The 18,334-nt window shown below is 47.0% G+C and overlaps 1 protein-coding gene across 1 annotated transcript in view; it reads right to left on the bottom strand.

Moving 5' to 3' along the window:
- LOC122401973 (lateral signaling target protein 2 homolog) overlaps positions 1 to 18,334 on the bottom strand; it is a 144,208-nt gene that overhangs the window by 68,982 nt on the left and 56,892 nt on the right. The gene's annotated exons all lie outside the window — the stretch shown is intronic.

Here is an 18,334-nt window from a genome sequence, read left to right as displayed (position 1 = left end):
CGACGACCACACGTTCTTACCCTCGATCGAGGCGTGTAATTATTCGCGATAAAAATTACGCTATTTTTATTTTGCACATTTTGTCTACCGGTTCCAGTGGAAAACAAATAACTAATGCATTGAATCATTAACTACGTTTCATTAAGCAGACGTTCAACAAAGAATCACAAGTTCCCTGTCGACGTAATTGCCTAGACGCGCAAAAATCATTGCAAAGAAATAAATTACCGATAAGGTCACGACCAGGAGGATATGATTCTCGTGGTGCGTATGTCGCGCGACCGGCTACCGGGATGTATTCCGCTCAATTTCTCTAACAAAAGAAACCGTGACTGATTTATTCGCCTCGGGCGCTTCCGGTCGCATCGTTTTGTCAGGAACTGAAAAGAATCGCCGCGAAGAAGGTGAACGCATTGTGTGCAAACAAATTTTATTTTAAGGGGTTCATTACCACGCTCTTCATAAATATTGATACGCGCTGTCGGTTTCAGAGTTGTGACCGTGCTGACGATGCACGCACGAAATATCACGACTTCCACCTATCGCGAAACGAACGAACCGTGGCCGGAAAACTGCAGAAATTAGCGGAGAAATTATCTCGAAAGTGATAACAAATTTCCGACTCCCTCGGTCCTAAAGGGGAAACAATAATGGCGTTCCGTTGCAAACCCCTTTCGGAGGTCTCCTCGATAAACTTAATTTACTTTTACCAACCCAGAATCCGCTCGAAACGTAAATATTAATCGCCGCGAATCGAGCCAATTGAGAGCAGCTCGTTGGTCGCGTCCGGCCGGGTCGATCCGCGGTTCCTGGCGAGAATCGATAAGTCCTGGTCGAAAGTCGCGATTAAATAAACCCGCGTAACGTTCCCCGACACGGTTGAATTCTTAACGCGCGCAATCTCCGCGGGCGGTCTACTCCTATCGCTTATCGCGGCTTTTAGCCCGAGACCGGAGCGTAAATTTCCGTCGGACAGGGCCCAGCAAATCGCGGTCTCGTCTGGCCGAGTTCCGGTACGGTTCGACCGTGGCCAAACCACGCCCGGTACGAGCAACGTGGTATCCGCTCCGCGTACTGTCGCCACGAATCTTTTATGGGGGCTGAAAAATTCACTCGTCCGCCGATTACGAGGGTCGATGTCGGCCTCCCCGTCTCGCCTCGCCCGGCCACGGCCGAATAACCTAATTCCCTGCCACCCTCGATGATCGATCATCGTGTCGTTCACGTTGTTAAGGTTACGCCGATGTGGGTTAAGCTACGCGATATGGGCGTGATTCCTCCGGTATCGCGGTTTTAATTGATATCCGTTCCGCGCTCATCCTTCGCGATTACTTTTTAATACCGAGTACAAGCCTTTTTTTTCGAAAATTAAAAACACAGCGTGATCTTTAAGCAGAAAATTTATGGAAATTTATGGATGGTAATTCTAATTTTGTTCTCTGGTTTTGCGGACCCCTTCTTTCTACGATGATAGAATATTTGAAATTAACTTTTATTTACTTTTAGATAAAACCTGCTCGTACTATCTGCATGAGATAATTTAATGAGAAGAATAACTGTCCATGAACGATAGTCCTCGATATCACGTTTCGACCGTGCGACACGTGCCGTGTGCGTGGGTCAGGCAATTGCCTTTGGCGCGCGTATATCTTTGACGCTCATAGGCGTTCGTCGCACAGGGGGTTCGACTGACGCGTCCTCTGCCAGTTTACGCTATCTACGGATATTCTAAACAAACGTCGGTCATCGGTGACCAGCTCGACGCTGAAAGTCGAGGTACGAAACTTCGAAAAGGAACGTAAAAGTCGAAATAACTCCGCGATGACGGTGGCCTCTGGTTCGAGACGGCATATTTTTACTCGAGTCGAGAGAAAAAATCACGTCGAGTAGAACGAACGGACGCCGGTGGTGGCAGATAAGGCCAGACTTCGACAAACACGTCTACGTAATTCGCTATCTAATCGAGGCTAGCCATTTATGCAAACTAGTTTTTCGAGACCAGCGCTCGTCGTTTCTATCGTCCGCGCCGACGGGGATCTTTCCTCCGTTCTAACCGCGTTTATAGTTGGCTTCGATAAGGGGAACTTGTACTATTAGGGGCCTTATCGTTTGCCACCGGTTCGTTATTAATCAGTTTACGTAAGCGGAGTAGCGAGATCCGCTCTCGGGCGAAGACGTTGGGGCTCCCGGTCTCGACGATCAAGGTCGTTCGGATCGAAACTGCTCCGGGGAGTCGTCGATCGATCTTCCGCTCGGGCTCGTTTCTTTGCGACGCTGTCGTGTCACTGATCGTTTCAAATTTACAAGAGTCGTCGTACGAACGAACGAGAATAACCTTCGACGACGTGCGCGCGTGTAAATCGTTCGATCGGGGGGAACTGCAGAACCACGCGCAGATATCCAGAAATATATTCGTCATCCGCAGACGTTGCTTCGACGGAGTTCGACAAACGTTCCCTCCGACCGGAGTCTACTTCTTCTTCGTTCGACGTTGGCCTCGTTTAATCGCAGCGATGGGGGTGAGTCACCACGTCCAATTCTCCGACCGATCGCTTGGAAGTTAACCCACGTTATTGCATGTACGCGATTAATTGTCTTTTCAATGCATTCCAGCAATAACTTCGCTTGTAATCATCAAATTGTAACACAAAGTGTGGTTATTAATTTCTGACGAGTATATTCGTCGTGATACAAAATGTTGCTTTTTCCTCGTGACGAGTATATACGTCATGATATAAAATGTTCTACTTAAAGTATTCTGCAAACTGGTTGATATCGTAAAATTGGACGGTTTTATCGAGAATTTTTGCCGTTGGAGAGATGTACGGCGCGTTTGGCGTCTGGTCGACCGTCCGATGAACATTTCAACGCCGGACGTACGATCGAGGTGGCAAAAAAGCGGCCGCCGACACAATCGATTGGAGAAAACCCGTCTTCTCTCGCGGGGAAGCGTCGACTCGGATTAAGACACGTCCGTCGACGTTCCCCCCGCGAAAGAAACCCGTAGCCGCGTGAATTCCACGAAGATCCCCGAGAAATCCACCGTCTGTCCGTGAAGAAAAGGGGGAGAGATCCGACTGGCGCTGACAAAGGAACGCGGCGTCGTCGCCGGGATCGTCTTATCGGCCGCTCGTTATCGAGACGTACGGCGGAGTCTTCGACGAAAGAAATCCGTGAGGGAAACCTTTCGGGGAACGGATCGAGTTCGCTTTTGCCCGCCCACGCGACCATCGGGGGATAATCGTGGACACGTGTAGCGCGAATTACTTCGATTTCGGCGAGAAAGTCATTTATCCCCGCTATTCTGTTCGCGATATTGGACGATGGAAGATATATAACATATATTTCCAAACGTTTCTCAGAGCTGACGTAGGAGAAAGTCTGCTACAGTCGTCAAGCTTCCACGATTGAATTTGTTACGCGTACGCGGAGAACCGAGAAGACGCGTCGAGGGAACTTCACGATTTGCTACGGCGGATCAGGCACACCCCTAACGTCTTATTTCGTATCGACGAGTCTTTTGTACGGATTTCGTTTCATCGGTTAACATTGTTACAATATCGTGTTTCGCCCGGTGTAAGTATTTTCCTGGAGAAATATCGCCAGGGGCTGTGAATAGTATTTCCCCCGAATAGTTCCACAACTGCCTCCAGCGATGGAGCAAACGTCAAAAATTTCAAATCATATATTTTCATAAATATTCAACGAATGGCGAACTTTTTCAAGGGAGACTAAAAAATTAAATTCTTTCCGTTCGCAAGAAACAAAATTCCAAAGTCTGAAAAATTTTTTCTAAAAGCGATTACAACGGTGCTCCCTATAAATCAATTCCAACGATCCCTCGTGCGAGCACCATTTTTTACGAACAGTAAAATATTATCTATTCGATGCGATAAAAGTCGAGCAAAAAAGTTTATGATTCTTGTTATTTCTGCGTGCCTCTATCTTTCGTGTTTCGTGATAAGACCTTGACCACTCTCAAGGATAGATAACCGCGACAACCAAAGAATTTTACCTTCCTTACCCCCCTGGGCGGCGGTCGGTTAAAAGCTCGCGACGCGGAACAACAAATGTCCAAAAATACAGCGTACCTGGAAGTGTCTAAAAATACGTGTGTGAGAGCGCGCGGGCGCGTACCACTGGCGGGAATACGAACGCGAAAGGAAACAGAGAGATCGTGTGTATCAAAGAGTGTGGGGGTGCGAGTCTGTCGTTGGGTCAGGGTCGACGCGCGAGCGAGAAAATCGAGAGGGAAATCTGGCTGCCGCCAGTCGATATATATCGCCCCGACGTAGCCCTACCCCATATTACACCGCGAGGGATGTTCGGCACGTCCCATTCACGAGCCATTATGAAATATTCCGCAGGGGCTAATACCACCCCTCTTCGTCCGTGTCAGCCAGCCAGCCGCCCGTGCACGTGACCAGAACTCGCATAAAAAAGAGAAAAAAAAAAAAACGAAAGAAAAAAAAGGAACCGAGAGAAGTTTTCGGCGACGCAGGGAGATTTTCGCCCCTCGTAAACTAGAGAGATCGTTGGCTGGGATCTTGTTTAGGGGAATACAAAATTTTATACGCGCCGCCGGTAGCGTTCGCGGCTTATCGCGTACCTGGGGGGCTTCTCCCGCGCATAAACAGACGCGTATGTGGACGAAAGTTAAGAAATTCTAGGCTCACGCGGTCTACGGGGGGTTGGAACGTTTATATTCGAGTCTGCGGAGGAATCGACGTTCCGTCGAGACGGTCGCTGTCCGAACTGTCAACGGCGTATCTCGTAGCGTGGAGCTGTGAGCCGTATACGAGTCATGGACAGTGAACGCATCGATGAAAATGGTTACTGAATAAAACTGTGAATTGAACAGGGGGTGATATTGGGAGTCGCTAGTGGAGCAGATTTCTGGAACAGCGACGAGCTATAATGATGAAATGTTTGGGGGTTGGAAACCTGTTCAACCTCTGATGGAAATTCTGATTTTTAATCGCGGGGTTCGTCGGGGCGGAATAAAATCTAAATATCGTCGGTTTCGTGTTCCACATACGCGCGTCGGAGCATCCCCGAAACGGCCGTCAGATCCACCCCCGTCGCGATTCACACGCGCGAACCGTGTCGGTTCGATTGCTTCGCGCACACACGAAGCCCGCCCGACCGCACTGCCAGAACCTTCGACAATGGCCAGACAGAGTAGGGTTGCAATCGGTGTACACACCCCCGGCGACGGACATTTCGCCGGTCGACCAGTCGAAAGAGCCACCCCCGTAATTGAATCCGCCAGACTTTATTTCGCGCCTCGAAATTGTCCTTGCGCCAAGCGCGAACGCTCGTCAAGGACGCCGGTCCTCGACTTTCAAACGAGCATTATTTCTTTCCGGGGAATTTTACGTCCACCCCAGTCCCTAGATCTCCATTCGTACGAATCGCTGCAACGATCATTGGCGAGGAAACTTTCAAAATTTCACGAAATATGAAACATGGCGACTACGTTTCAGAAACTGTATCTTGCACTCAATAGTTCTCATCGAGTTACATAAAACTAGTAAAAAAGGAATGTGTAGTTTATTTTTAATTTTGTAAAATCGATGGCGAGGGATTTGAGAATTTTTATTCTAACGAAACGGAAAAGACGATGACCGGTAGCGCCAGAAGAGGATGAAATTGATGTCCTCGAGGATGGTGGTCGAAGAAGAGGACGACGGGGGTGGTGGCGACACCGTCCGACGTTTCCGCTTTAAGCGCGACCCAGACAGCCGGTCCTGATCCAAAAAAAACCACCCTCGAGTCCTGGCGACCCTCCTGCCGCCGTCAGACTTGCTCCCTCCACCCCCTGCGTCATCGGTGTCTGGTCCTGGATGCTTGAATACGACCGCGACTCGGGGAACGGAGACACGGACAGGGGATGGAGAACGGGGACGGAGGAAGACAGCGCCTCGGGGGCAGTTTTATTTAAATCGGACTTGGAGAGAAAATGTGGCCTCCGGAGGGCTGGTGAAGCGCACGGCCGCGGTGGCAACTTGGATCGTATATTTTTGCGAATTATTCCAACGGGTATGGGATTGTAAAATGTCTGCGCCGGTCTCCCGCTGGCACGCGGACGCGAAAGACGCCCGGGATTCCGGTCGGACAAAATTACGAAATGGATATTTATGGATTCGGTATTTGGTTTGGAAATTCGCGTGCCTCCCCGGCGGGGGAGAAATTTAAATCGTGTATCGGGGTGCTCCAGGAACATATATAATTACACTAGCGTTAGAAATTATTATGTTCCTTGGAAAACGAAGTCTAAAAATGTTGTATATCTTCTTATTTCTCTTTGTCAATGATGACTCGTCTGATTTTGTATTTACGCTAAGTCGGGTTGGGTTCGCGATTTATCTTAATTTTCTCGTCGCCCATTTTCCGTGTATTATATACAGTTACACTCTAATTCGTACACTGTAATGGTGATTTAATGTAAATGGAAAATATATAAGTTTATATTTGAATAAAGTAACGTGATGCCACTGATTCTCGACAATTTCTAAAAACAGGTTTTTTAATACACTTTCCTGTAAGCAAATATACCCCTTTAATAGAAACCATACATTTTTAGACATCACATTGTGATAACTGTAATAGAAAAATAGATACTGTGTGTAGACTGTATCAAAATGAAAGGTAGAGCCATAAAGGGAGGCAGGGACTTTCAAACACCAGCCTTGAGAAAAAGACTGTATAAGGTTGACCTAGGTTAAGACTATACATGTAAAATATAAATATATATTGTTAATAAATCGTTGTTGAAAAAAAAAAACACGTATTTATTAATTTGTTATACTTGTAACTATTATTGTACCTCTCTATCGGGTTTCTAGTTGTGGATTACTTGCCCATTAATATAAAAAAAGAAAATACTTCACAAATCATTAATACAGTGCAATAAACAACGTTTGATAAAAATAAATAGAGAAAGAATTCATGAGAAAAGAATTGCAAGTGTATACGAAACACGAAATAACTATATTTCCTCCGTTTCCTACCACCTAAAATCTGAATTTTAAATGAAATTTGCCAATTTTGCGCTCGAGAGGGCCGACACCAGGGAGTTCTATATTCGACGCTGTCCCAGTTTCTGGAACCACCCTGTACTCTCCCCCGCGTATCCCAGGGGGGCAGGGGGGTGTCTCTGAAGATTTTAAATCAGGATCACCCCGGAAGATCCCGGGGCGCGTTTTAGAGAGCCAGGAGACCCGGGGATCGCGCGGCTCTCTCTCCGAGGCTTTGACGATCAGTTGAAAGGGGAACGCGCCGAGGCGGAAAATGCTGATGCCTCGGCGTTGCTGGAATTCGAAATCGATTCCGGGGGGGCCAACACACGCCCCGGAGAGTACGCCGAGAAGGTACGAGAAACTCGGTTACAGAGGGAAAAGGGCGTGTAGCGCGGCGGGGGTGGTTTCGAGCGGCGGCCAGGTCGTCTCTTCGAGGGCCAACGATCGCTTTAACGGGGCCGAGCTTTCGAACGGGCGGTTTTCCAGCGCGAACCGCCACCCAGGGAAGAAAGTACTTTTACTGCGGTCACGGGCAGGATGCTATGTTCCCGGGTAAATAGTTCAGAGAATTTTGTGTCTGCCATACCCTCCCCCGTGATCCAAGGATGTACCGGGTGCTTCAACGAAGGGAATTTTCAAAAATCACGAAACCGAGAAAATAAAGTTCCAACAAAATCTGTCAAGAACCGAACGATTATGTTCGATAAATTTTTTAACGTTTCGGGCAAAGGAAAAGGAAATTTGGGCGTTTGAAATTTATTAAAATTATAATTTGTGAATGGTTCGTGAAATATTTTGACTGGTGGAAAAACCAGCTCGAGGAAGGTCTTTTCTTCCGCGCAGGGTACTTCGTATGCACCGAGCTAATCCAACGCGATCGAAGGCCCATCACGAAGGTTCACCTCGCCGTCTCGGCTAGATGATTCACAGGGACGTGCCGCGATAGAGCCCCCCGTCTAGACGGCGTATATTTCCGGAAAAAGCAATAAAGACGACTGCGGGAGGCCTCGTGCGAGATATTTGCGTCAACCTGGATACGGTCCTTGCGACGTCATCGCGGTTTGTGGCGCATGGATCGCCCTCGTCCGCCGTCGTGACGCAACCTCGAGACGTCCTGGAGAATTTACCTCCGAACAACCTTTATCTCAGACAATAAACCGATCGAAACCTGGTCCCAACGTTAACAGAGGAATAAAAATGTACATTTCCAACGTTCACGGATACCCTAAAGTGTCAACGACAGCCATTTTATAGAATAAAAGAAAGTCCATTTTTTAGGCTTCCCAGGTGCAACCTTTAAAAGTTGTCTCGGGCCCATGATTTAGAAAAATGGTGTATGCGTTTCGCGAGGTTGCCTTGCAAACGTTTCCGTGGCGACTTCAAAGGGGGTTTTCGAACCATGGATCCGAAACGAACGTTCTCGATGGTTCGTTTTCCCATAGTTTTCTAAAGAACCATCGAGATCTACCGTTTGAGACCCAGGGAAACGTTCGTATGCCACGATCCCTAAGGGTTCTTTCACTATAATCGTGGATGAGAATGTTGAGGCGCACGTTTATTCCTATCGAAGACCTTTTAACGTTCGTCGTATCGAATGTTAACAATAAAATGTGGACGTACCAAGTGTCAACTTTGAAATTCTACCCTCGACAATCTCTATCTAGGGTCAGCGGATAAGCTTCTGTAGCATAAAAAACTACCAAGTTTACTCTTCCAATGCTTGGACGTCAGGACTATACTAAATCCTTCGATTCAATGTTTATAAAAACGAATTCCTCCAGTAACATTTAAATACATTTATTATCGTTAACTCGTGGCGATCATTTTTTCTTTCCCTTCCCCAAATCATCGGGTCATCCTCCACGTATTAGACTCTGGTGGTCAAAAGAGACCAGAGAGAAAACTTCCTCGACACTATCCCTCGTCCTGTCCACTACCAGGGGCCCTGGACGGAATCAGGGAGGGGGGCAGGATGCGAAATTCGATTCATCCTTAGCTCCCCTCTAAACGTGAAATTCTAATCCCCCCTCCGAGGCTCGCTGGAAATGAGCAGTTCCGAGAACTGGCGGGGGTAACTTGCGAACGAGAGGGTGAAATCTGAATTCTGGACTGAACGAGGGGGTCCTACTGCAGAGTCCTGCAGGACTTCCCGTTGAATCGGAGGCTAATAATTACAAGTATATTCCTCCTATATTCGTATAAACCTCGAGACTCCCGTGTAATTGGCGGGATCCTCTTCGACTCGCTCTGGTTCTTAGAGCTGATCGACAATTGCGGGGACACCTAGGTGGAACGGTGTTCCCGGTGAACGGCCAGGTAAATCGCCGCCCGTCGATGACCTGGATATTCGAGCGCGATCGAGCGAGCGAGCAGGCGCGCGTCGACGGGCGTGCAAAGTTTCGACGGGCCGACAGAGCGGTAATCCGCTTTGGACAGCTTCAAGGCTACTTAGCAAAAGTCACGCACGCGGATAAGCTGCCGCGAGACACGAGGAGGCGTCTATCGCTGGCTGCAAATAAGAGGATTCCGGCTTATTTACGATTCTCGCTGTTCCTGCCCGTTACCGCCTTTCGATACTTTTCTCGGCCGTTGTTCTTCCGGCTCGTCGGACCAACGCTACGAACGCTAGAAGCTGTAAAGATGGCGCCTGTGTTTGGGGGGACGACGCCATCTTCGAACGCTTATACTTGGGAATTCCTGACTATACGGTTTATACAATTATTATGGAATAATATTATTAAATAACGTCGTCATAAGCGATCGTATCGAGAAGTAGGATTATTCTTGTGGTTCTGGTTCGTTTCGAAGCATCGTTTTACCGATCGAGCGTGACCGTACTTTCTTCACTTGAGAATCTTTCGAGAAACTCGTCACTTTTCGAGGGAAATTTCTCAAGAAAGCAAACATTCGAATTTCTTTCAACGTTTCCAAGATCGTAGAATGTTCCACTGTTTTTCGAGTGTTCCGGGGCGCGTCGTGTTCGAAAGCAAAGACGGACGAGGGAGCACGCATTCTCCCTGTTTTGCCGGCGCGCGAAAGAATTCGAGGAACGAGCGGCGTACGATCATCCTCTGTTTTTTATCCGCGTGGGGTTCTCTCTTTTTTTTTTATTTCCTCGTTCGATGCGCCGGCTGGCCCGGCCCGTTTGCTTTTGGCAGACGATGCACCGCACTTGGACGTCGCCCAAACGTAATAAATTTCAAATCAGGTCATTGCTTCTCTTTGCACTTAGCGCGATGCGACTAGACGCGGCTGGACCGTGACGCCACGCGTCCCGACGCTACCGAGGGACCCGCAACGCGAAAACAAGCACCGTTTGCATTGGCCCCGGCCCGTAGATGGCCGGTATTTTACTCGAATAATATATCGTCGATAAAAGTTCACGAATCTACAAGTTACGTTATTCGAACACTCGAGTACCGTTTGTTCGACCCAACAATTATTGACAGAAGCTTTTGTTACGATAGGAACTTTTTATTAAACAGATGCTGCATCGAACTTTGTTTATCTTTCCATTATTCCATGGTTTTTATCAAGGGAAACCGAGAATTTTGTGCAAAAAAAGCACAGAGGACAGAGTAATGTAAAAGATAAATTTTATCGAGGAAATAACGCATCGAACGGTGTTTGCGTTTCGTTGGTTGTTCTAAATTTTTATTTATTTATACCCTGGACCGTGCAACACTCGTTCGCGTTCCCTTTCCGTTCGTTCTCTTTATCTCTGTCCATCGCACCCTGACCCCGCATATCCTGTACGCGCGTTTATCAGCCGCTTCACCGGCGAGATTATCGTCCAAGGCACGATTGGCGGAACTGACGTGAGAAACGAGACGACGCGGCTCGATTGGCCTGTCCCGATGCGCGAAATTGATTTGTCGCGAATAGGTGTGTTAACCCCTCTGCGACCCAAGCTTTTCGTTTCCTCTGAACATAAACTTTGCTAACTACGTGCACACGAGAACAGATACAATTCGAAGTCTAAAACTATCCTTATCATCGTACATTAATTGTTTTATACAATTTTATTGTTAATAAATGAACGATAATAATGAACCACGCGGCAGAACGTTGGTAAACATTAATAATAAGTGTCTCGTACACGTCTCAATTTTGAAACAATTTTAAAAAATTTGATTCGAACAATGGAGCACGAAAATGATCAACTTATACCTTGTTCGATCAGATACATTTAATCGTTCGTTGTGAAATGTTTGAATCTATTAGTCAAATTCGAATTTTGCACGCGACGGATGTGATTCTCGAGGAACACCACCGAAAGCCTTGTTTGCAAAAAGAAATCGCGCGAACTCCGTGATAACAAAAACATTTGCGCACCGTCTCCAAGATAATGCCTCCGTTTACGGTCGGGGAACAGCGATTCGGGGGAGGGAAAATTCGAACGTCACCGCGCCGCAAGGTTGCGCACGAAAACATTTCGAAACGCGACGCGGTCTTCGAAACTGTCTGCGACTTTTCGTGTTTTAGTGGGATGCAAATTGTCGCGAGCTCGCCGTGACGCAGACTGATACGAGAAATTTCATATTTACGACCGTCGTCGATGAGTCACGTTAATCTTTCGTAAATATGGCTTGTTTCCACACCGGTGTCGACGAGAAAAAGAAATTCCCTGTTCATTGTAGCAATTTCTTATACTCGTACGGTACGGTTTCGAACATTTGCTTTAATTTAATCGACCACTTCCTGGGTGTAAAAGAAATTTACGTGATTGGGCGTAGGTTTCTTAATTTTCGACTTTGCAAAAAAGTTTCCATGAAAATAAATTTTAAAAAATCGCAGGGGGGTCGAGTCCAAGAGTCGAGTTTCTCGAGACGTTTCTCGTAATAGAGAGGCAAGCGGGGGTGGTTGTGAGGGGTCGGAACGGATTCCCACGGACAGTGGAGAAGGTAAACGCGTGGATCCGGTGCACTCGAGGAACTGCAGCGGACAGAATAGACTGTTCCGAGACGAGGGAGGTGTATTTCGCGGATGGATGCCGGGGCCATTGAAAAGGACGAGGCGGAAAAACTCCGTAAGAAAATCTTATCGTTGAACGGGCCAGGACAAAAGGAGGGTCGACGGGGTTCAAGGGGGTGGAAAGACGAGGACAGGACAGATGGGTGCTCCAGGGTGCGTCCACGCGGAAGGAAACGCCGCGACAACGGAGCAGCCACCGGGGAGGCCCCCGAGGTTCCTAGGAAAACTCCTGAGTGGAACGTGAGACGCGGGGGAACCGTTGTAAAAACGCGTTCGCCAGACGACGCCGCGTTGTCGCGACGCTCGAACGTTTTCCTCGAAGGTGAGACGACAGACGTACGTGACTCCCTCCCGCTCAGACGTCTTTCACCCGGACTCCTTCCGTGAGGCAGCCACCGGTATTATTATTCCCAAGAATCATCGCGAGCGAGGAAAGAAACCGGGGAAGGGAAACTTCTTCGTGAAATCGTGATCGACGATCCGCGAGAAACGTCGGCTCCGGCTGGGAGACGAGAAAAATCGGACACTCCTGGCTCCTGGAAACCAATGCTTCCGAGAAATAATTTTTTCACGGATTTCCTATCCATAAAACAATCCACGAATTCCTCGAACAACGCTTCTCAGGCTCGAGCATTTTTTAGAAAATATTGTGCGTCGAGGAATAAATAGTTACAAAGAAGCTACGACGACTAAGCTTCTAATTAATAAATAATAAAACGAATATAAAAATTTATCGCTGAAAAATAGAATCCCCAAGACTTTGATGTTCTTGGGAAATGAGCAACGAAAGTAACTTCCTTTATCACGGAAGATAGAGACAAAATTGTTTATCTATTTTGCGTAAAACTTTAACTTTAATTTAAAGAACAGATTGTATGGCGGAGAAATCACGAAAAGGAGGTACGGATTTTTCGCGAACCGGACGAGAAGAGGGCACACGTAGAAGAAAAACAATCGCAGCCCGCCGTAACTGGAGACTCCCACTATAGCGATAGACATAATATTTACTTTTGCCCACCTGCCCCCTCGGTTGGCCACCTACAACACGGCGGCCATCTTGGATCGGGAAGGTCGGTCGGAAGGTCTAAAGTGCACACGCGCGCACAACCGAAGGATTATCGTTAATCGCGTCGCGGTTCGAAACCAACGGTGCCCAGCTTGCGTATGACGCAGTTACATATAATAATTTAGGGTCGCGTTGTAAACCATTCTTGTTTGCTATATGCCTCACCCTTTCGCCCTTTCTTGCATCCTCGTTTCCCTTTTTCATTTCTACTAGACAAAATAGCCAAATATACGAAGTACACTTTTAACTTAACGCTGTGGTCCTTTTTCGAACTATACAAAGTGTTTGGGTTAGGTTTTTTTTATTTTCTTTATTATTTTTTATTTTTATTTTTTACCCCTGTCGATTTTTCTTAAAAATTCTCTACATATTCTCCACTAAAATACGCGTTGTTTGCGTTTTGAAATATTAAAATCCTCCAATCCGTTCAGGAGTTATGATGTTTTAAAGATACGCATGGAATTTCAATAGAATAAGTAGTATTCTGGTCAGACACTATACTTTCGGTAATTTTTTTCTCGAAAGTGCGTAGTATTTTGGGGGTATGTGTATTCACCAAAAATGATTGTAAGTAACCCCCCTAGTTAAAAATAATTTTTTCAGAACGATTTAAAACTTTTTATTTTCGACGAAAAATTTCAGTACCAATCGATCAACAAATTGGTATTCTTGATTTTCGTGTTACTTTGGCCTCTAGAATCTGCCATTAAAATTTTTCCCAGGGCCGACCACCCTCTATAACAATGTTTTCTTAGATCAATTCAAAACATAACTTTAAATTGCAAGTCTCGAAAAATTAACGAATGATCCCCCGACGATTGATGGACCCAGCCGCCATTTTACGGGATTTCTGCAGCAACTTCCAGCAACTCCGGCAGACTCGTTTCGGGACGAAACTTCGCACAGCACGGCCCACCCCGACGCTTCTTCCTCGTCGTCTGGTCGCGTCGAGGCGTCGGACAATCGTTGATTTATTTCGTCTGGGCGGAGTAACCCCGCGCCGGCAATTAAATTTGATTTACGAATAAATAATCGATGTACCCGCGCGCCGCATGATTAATGAGCAAAATTAATACGCGTTCTTAATTGACCCGATTTAATTCCACGTTACGCGCACGCCCCGACAGGCGAGACGGCCAGACGTCCGAGAGAAGGTTGGGGCGAGGGCGAGAGAACTTGAAATGGCTTCCAATTACCCGACGCGTAACGATATCGCCGATTAAAAAAAAAAGAAAGAAAGAAAAAAGAAAAAAAAGACGTGTCGCGGCCGTGTAATGACCGTCTGTGCCGATTTTTCTGGCGACCGTCGGCCGCTGTGGCTCGTCCCCGCTTCTCGTTCCTTTTGCCCCGGCGTCGCGTCGACTCCGCTGTCGATGCCCTCACCCCTAAAACCATTTACCTTGTCGTAATCTATGCGTGCCCTTGCCGACGCGACTCGCAGGACTGGTTTTGCATGATGTGGCACCCGCAGACTAGTTCCATCGCGAAACTATCGCGCCTCCGACGCTGATAAACCCAAGGGAACGAGTCTGCGTCGAATAGAAATTTTTTAAAATTGCGCAATTGTAGACGCCGTGGAACAAGGAACGATTACAGAATTTGGCATTTGGGTGTGCCCAAGTTTGAGGCTCTCGGGGTAGAGAAGCCACAAAGTTTCGTTGAAGTTTGCGATAGTTGTTTTACGGCGAGAAACCGAGGATCGCGAGAAGAAGGAGCGCGCAGAAGGAGGACGAGGACGCGAACCGTCGTCGTCGTCGGTATCCAGGATTCCCCGTCGTGGAACGTTAGCCTCCTACGAAATCCGACCTTTCACTTCCACGTGTCGAGCATCTTCTCGCGGGGAGGAGGACGCGGGGGCGGGGACGAGGCGCGCGTGCACCGTTGGAAATAAGAGAACCGCGATGGATCTCGCTACCGGATTCGCGTCACGTGCGAGACGAACGCTCGAAAATTCCATTTTCCACGTACCGCGAGGATGGTATCGATATACCCGGAGTACCAAACACGCACACACCGTCTTCTACCAGCCGATTCCAGGGGGCTTCGAGAAGTCTCGCGCAACTTCTTCTCCCCGGCAGAGTCAAGGGAGCCCTGGAGTCGGGACGAGTCCACCTCGTAAAATTGGATTTTTACGCTTCGAATGGATTCGACGACTTCATTCTCATCCAGAATTTTTCCCTGTAGCCCCGTGAAACGGGGGCCTCAACTGATTGGCTTTAGAGAATTAAAAGTCACTTCTAACCCCATACAAGCTCTTAGAGAATAAACTTTAGGACAGTTGGTAAATAGGATATAGAATTCTACGATAGAGGGTCTAATGATAATTATATAATAATATGTAGAAATCGAAGAAAAAACTTGGGCACGGGCTGGGGGGGTCTCGAACTCGCGATCTTCAAATTACTGGTCCAGACATCTTACTCGCTGAGCCAACGCTGCACCGTTCCTTTTGTAACATTAATAATCCCTTTTGTCATACAACTATGAAGGATCTTGGATCTCACAAATATATTTCTATACAAGGGGTGAACGTTTAAATTCGGTTTGAGAGGTGAGAACCTTTCCCTTATCACCTCAATTTAAAATTTCTACAATGAGGGCGCAGAAACAAGCTAATCGCGTAACTAAAGAAAGATCCATACTTTCTCGCTGTTTTTTGCGATAGTTATCGCTAGACACCGAGAAGCTTTCAAGTTTTTCGATCGCGAGAGTAAAATAAAATGGGTGGGTGGTGTTCGCGGAGCGATATCGATTACGAGCAATAGCCTTTTGCTTTCTCCCGGACAAGGTTGCCCGTGGAATATACGTAGGAAAAGTCTTTCGACGTCCGTGTTCGCGGCGAGTCGCTCCGACGTCCGTGGAACGCCGGGGACCTTTTTATCCAGCGAAAGGAAGAGTGAACGCGCGCCTCCTCTGTGTACCCACCGAACGAGTTGCTCTATCCGTTGACATTTCTGGACGCCGAGTCACTTTCGTTGCACGAAAGTGGCGTAATAAAGCGTCTCCTTTGGAACGACATCCGAGGCGGTGCAACGAACCTCGACCGTACTTGAATATTTACGCGGATCTGCGCTCGAAATTGCACGATCGGAGCCACCGACTCGAGATTCCGCGGCGAATCGCCATTGTCTTCTTCTCGGAGCAACTTTGATTCCACTCGAAAGAAACAATTTCATTTTTTCGACGAACTTTGATGTATTATACACCTTCCACGTTTAGTAAATCGCGATTAGAAAATTTGTTATTTATTAACGGGAATAAACCCTTTGATAGAAAGGATGTAATATGTAAGGAATTACAAATGTGGATTTTACATAATCGATCGCTAATAAAATTTTAACAAAATAAATTAATTTACAATACGTTGCGAGGATAATTTTAGACTTTCTAATGATTGTTCGTATCTTATTGAATAAAGTAAAGTTTAAATTTGAATAACTCGAGTATCGGTTCGTCGTAAGTGTACCGTGGATATAAAATAATTAGGACGTTGTATAATATTCCCCGATAAAATGGCGTCGTCGTTACTTAATTTCCCCGAGAGGCTACGGCACTTCGAAAACTTGGAATTCGCCCGGAGTTCCGGGTTCCGTCGGTTCGTCGAAGTCTGTAGGACGACCAACCTTACGCCCTTCTGTGTTCCACCCTCCGAGGCCCCCCCGTTTGCTCGCGACGCGGACCATTGTTGTTCTAGATTGCATTGCAAATTAGATCACGGACAGCCGTCACCCTTCCACCCCTCCCCGTCCCCGGCTGTTCAAGTTGCAATATCGTTGCCCGGGTATTTCTCGGTTCGAGCTGCTCGTCGTAAACCACCTTCCACCCCTTTCTGCTCGTGTTTCCGCCGCTGTGCCGCTCCACCGTCGACGGGCTTCTTGCGAAACCGCGTCGCAAAGCGTTGTACGCGGCTTAAGCTCCACCCGGGGGAAAAAAGTAAATTGTTTTTCGCTGAAAGTGAATTACCGCGGCACGTCGTTCCCGCCCACGCCTCTGCACCGGATAATTGTCGGACTGCTTGTCTTCCGGGGAGGGTTTCGAAAGAATTTTAAGGTGCCGGAGTTCCTTTTTGGGATCAACCCTCCATCGTCAAACTTTTCGACCATACTCGCGTGCAAAACCATCGACAATATTAGGTTAATGCACAGAAAACACCGAGAAATTACGCTTCTAAAACTCATTCGTTTACGAAGACGTAAAACATTTATTTCTAAACAGGAAAATTAATCTTTATGGAATCGAGTCTTTGCAATCTTTGGTATTCTTTTTCTATTTTAGTTGGCGAGGTTTTAGTGTTGTTACGAAGGAGAATTCTTCCCATTTGTGGAATTCTACGAATACTTTTAATGTCACTGTGCTGTTGAGTTGTCACATTTTTGTAATTAGGCCTTCGAAAAGGTGAACACGAGTCAAGACTCAATCTAGACACCTGTGTAACATAAAAATATATTTATAATCGATAACCCGTGGCTTTTATTTATTTTATTCCTTCCCCAGATCACCGTGAGCCATCCTCTGCATAAATATGATATAACCGAATTCTTTTTCGAAGATGGAAGTTTTATTTGCGCCCCGAGGGTCAAAAAAAGAAAAAAGCTGATAATTTCGCTTTATCAAACCCGTCCTCGACGGTTGAATCGTTTAAGGAAACGACAGGATTCGCGTGCAGAAGAGAATCCATCGACTAATTTCTATTTACGCGACGGGTCCGCGCGTAAGCGACCGGGGAACAGATCGATACCGTCTGCGACGCTATCCTCGGCGGCGAACAATACGTCCCGGTGTTCCGGAAGTCCGACGTCAGGGCCATAAGCACGTCGTAGCGCGAGACAAATCGAATCAGGGACATTCCCACTCCTCTATCCGTACGTCTTTCCGTTTCTCTCGGTTCCCGTGTCTGGCGACGGTGATGTTATCAGGTCTTGTCGCGTCCGCTGGAAATAAATCTTTTGTGGAAGCGACGGAGAAGGATCTCCGCGTCTCCTCCTCCCCGCCGGAGGATCCCGGAGGCGGGAAAAACCGAGGAAAAACTCCACGGAAGTTATAAACTGTACCCACCGAACGAAACTGAACATTTCCTTTGGATCGCTGCTCATTACTGGAATATTATTTTATCATCCGCTCAGACAGTGCTCTTACCATTGGAGCTCTCGTTAGAATATTTAAAAATTATTATTCAATAATTCGAAACGAATCATTTTGAGAAAACTCATTTCCTTTATGAATCGTAATTTCTCGAGGCCAAGGAGTTCCAAAAATTTTGGAGACCCTTCTG

The sequence above is a fragment of the Colletes gigas genome, unplaced genomic scaffold (assembly GCF_013123115.1).
Source record: "Colletes gigas isolate AHSC1104 unplaced genomic scaffold, ASM1312311v1 Colletes_gigas_Sc00031, whole genome shotgun sequence".
In the NCBI taxonomy this organism is placed as follows: Eukaryota; Metazoa; Arthropoda; class Insecta; order Hymenoptera; family Colletidae; genus Colletes; species Colletes gigas.
Note: the sequence above shows the minus strand (reverse complement) of the source record. Positions and strands in the feature narration are given on the sequence as shown.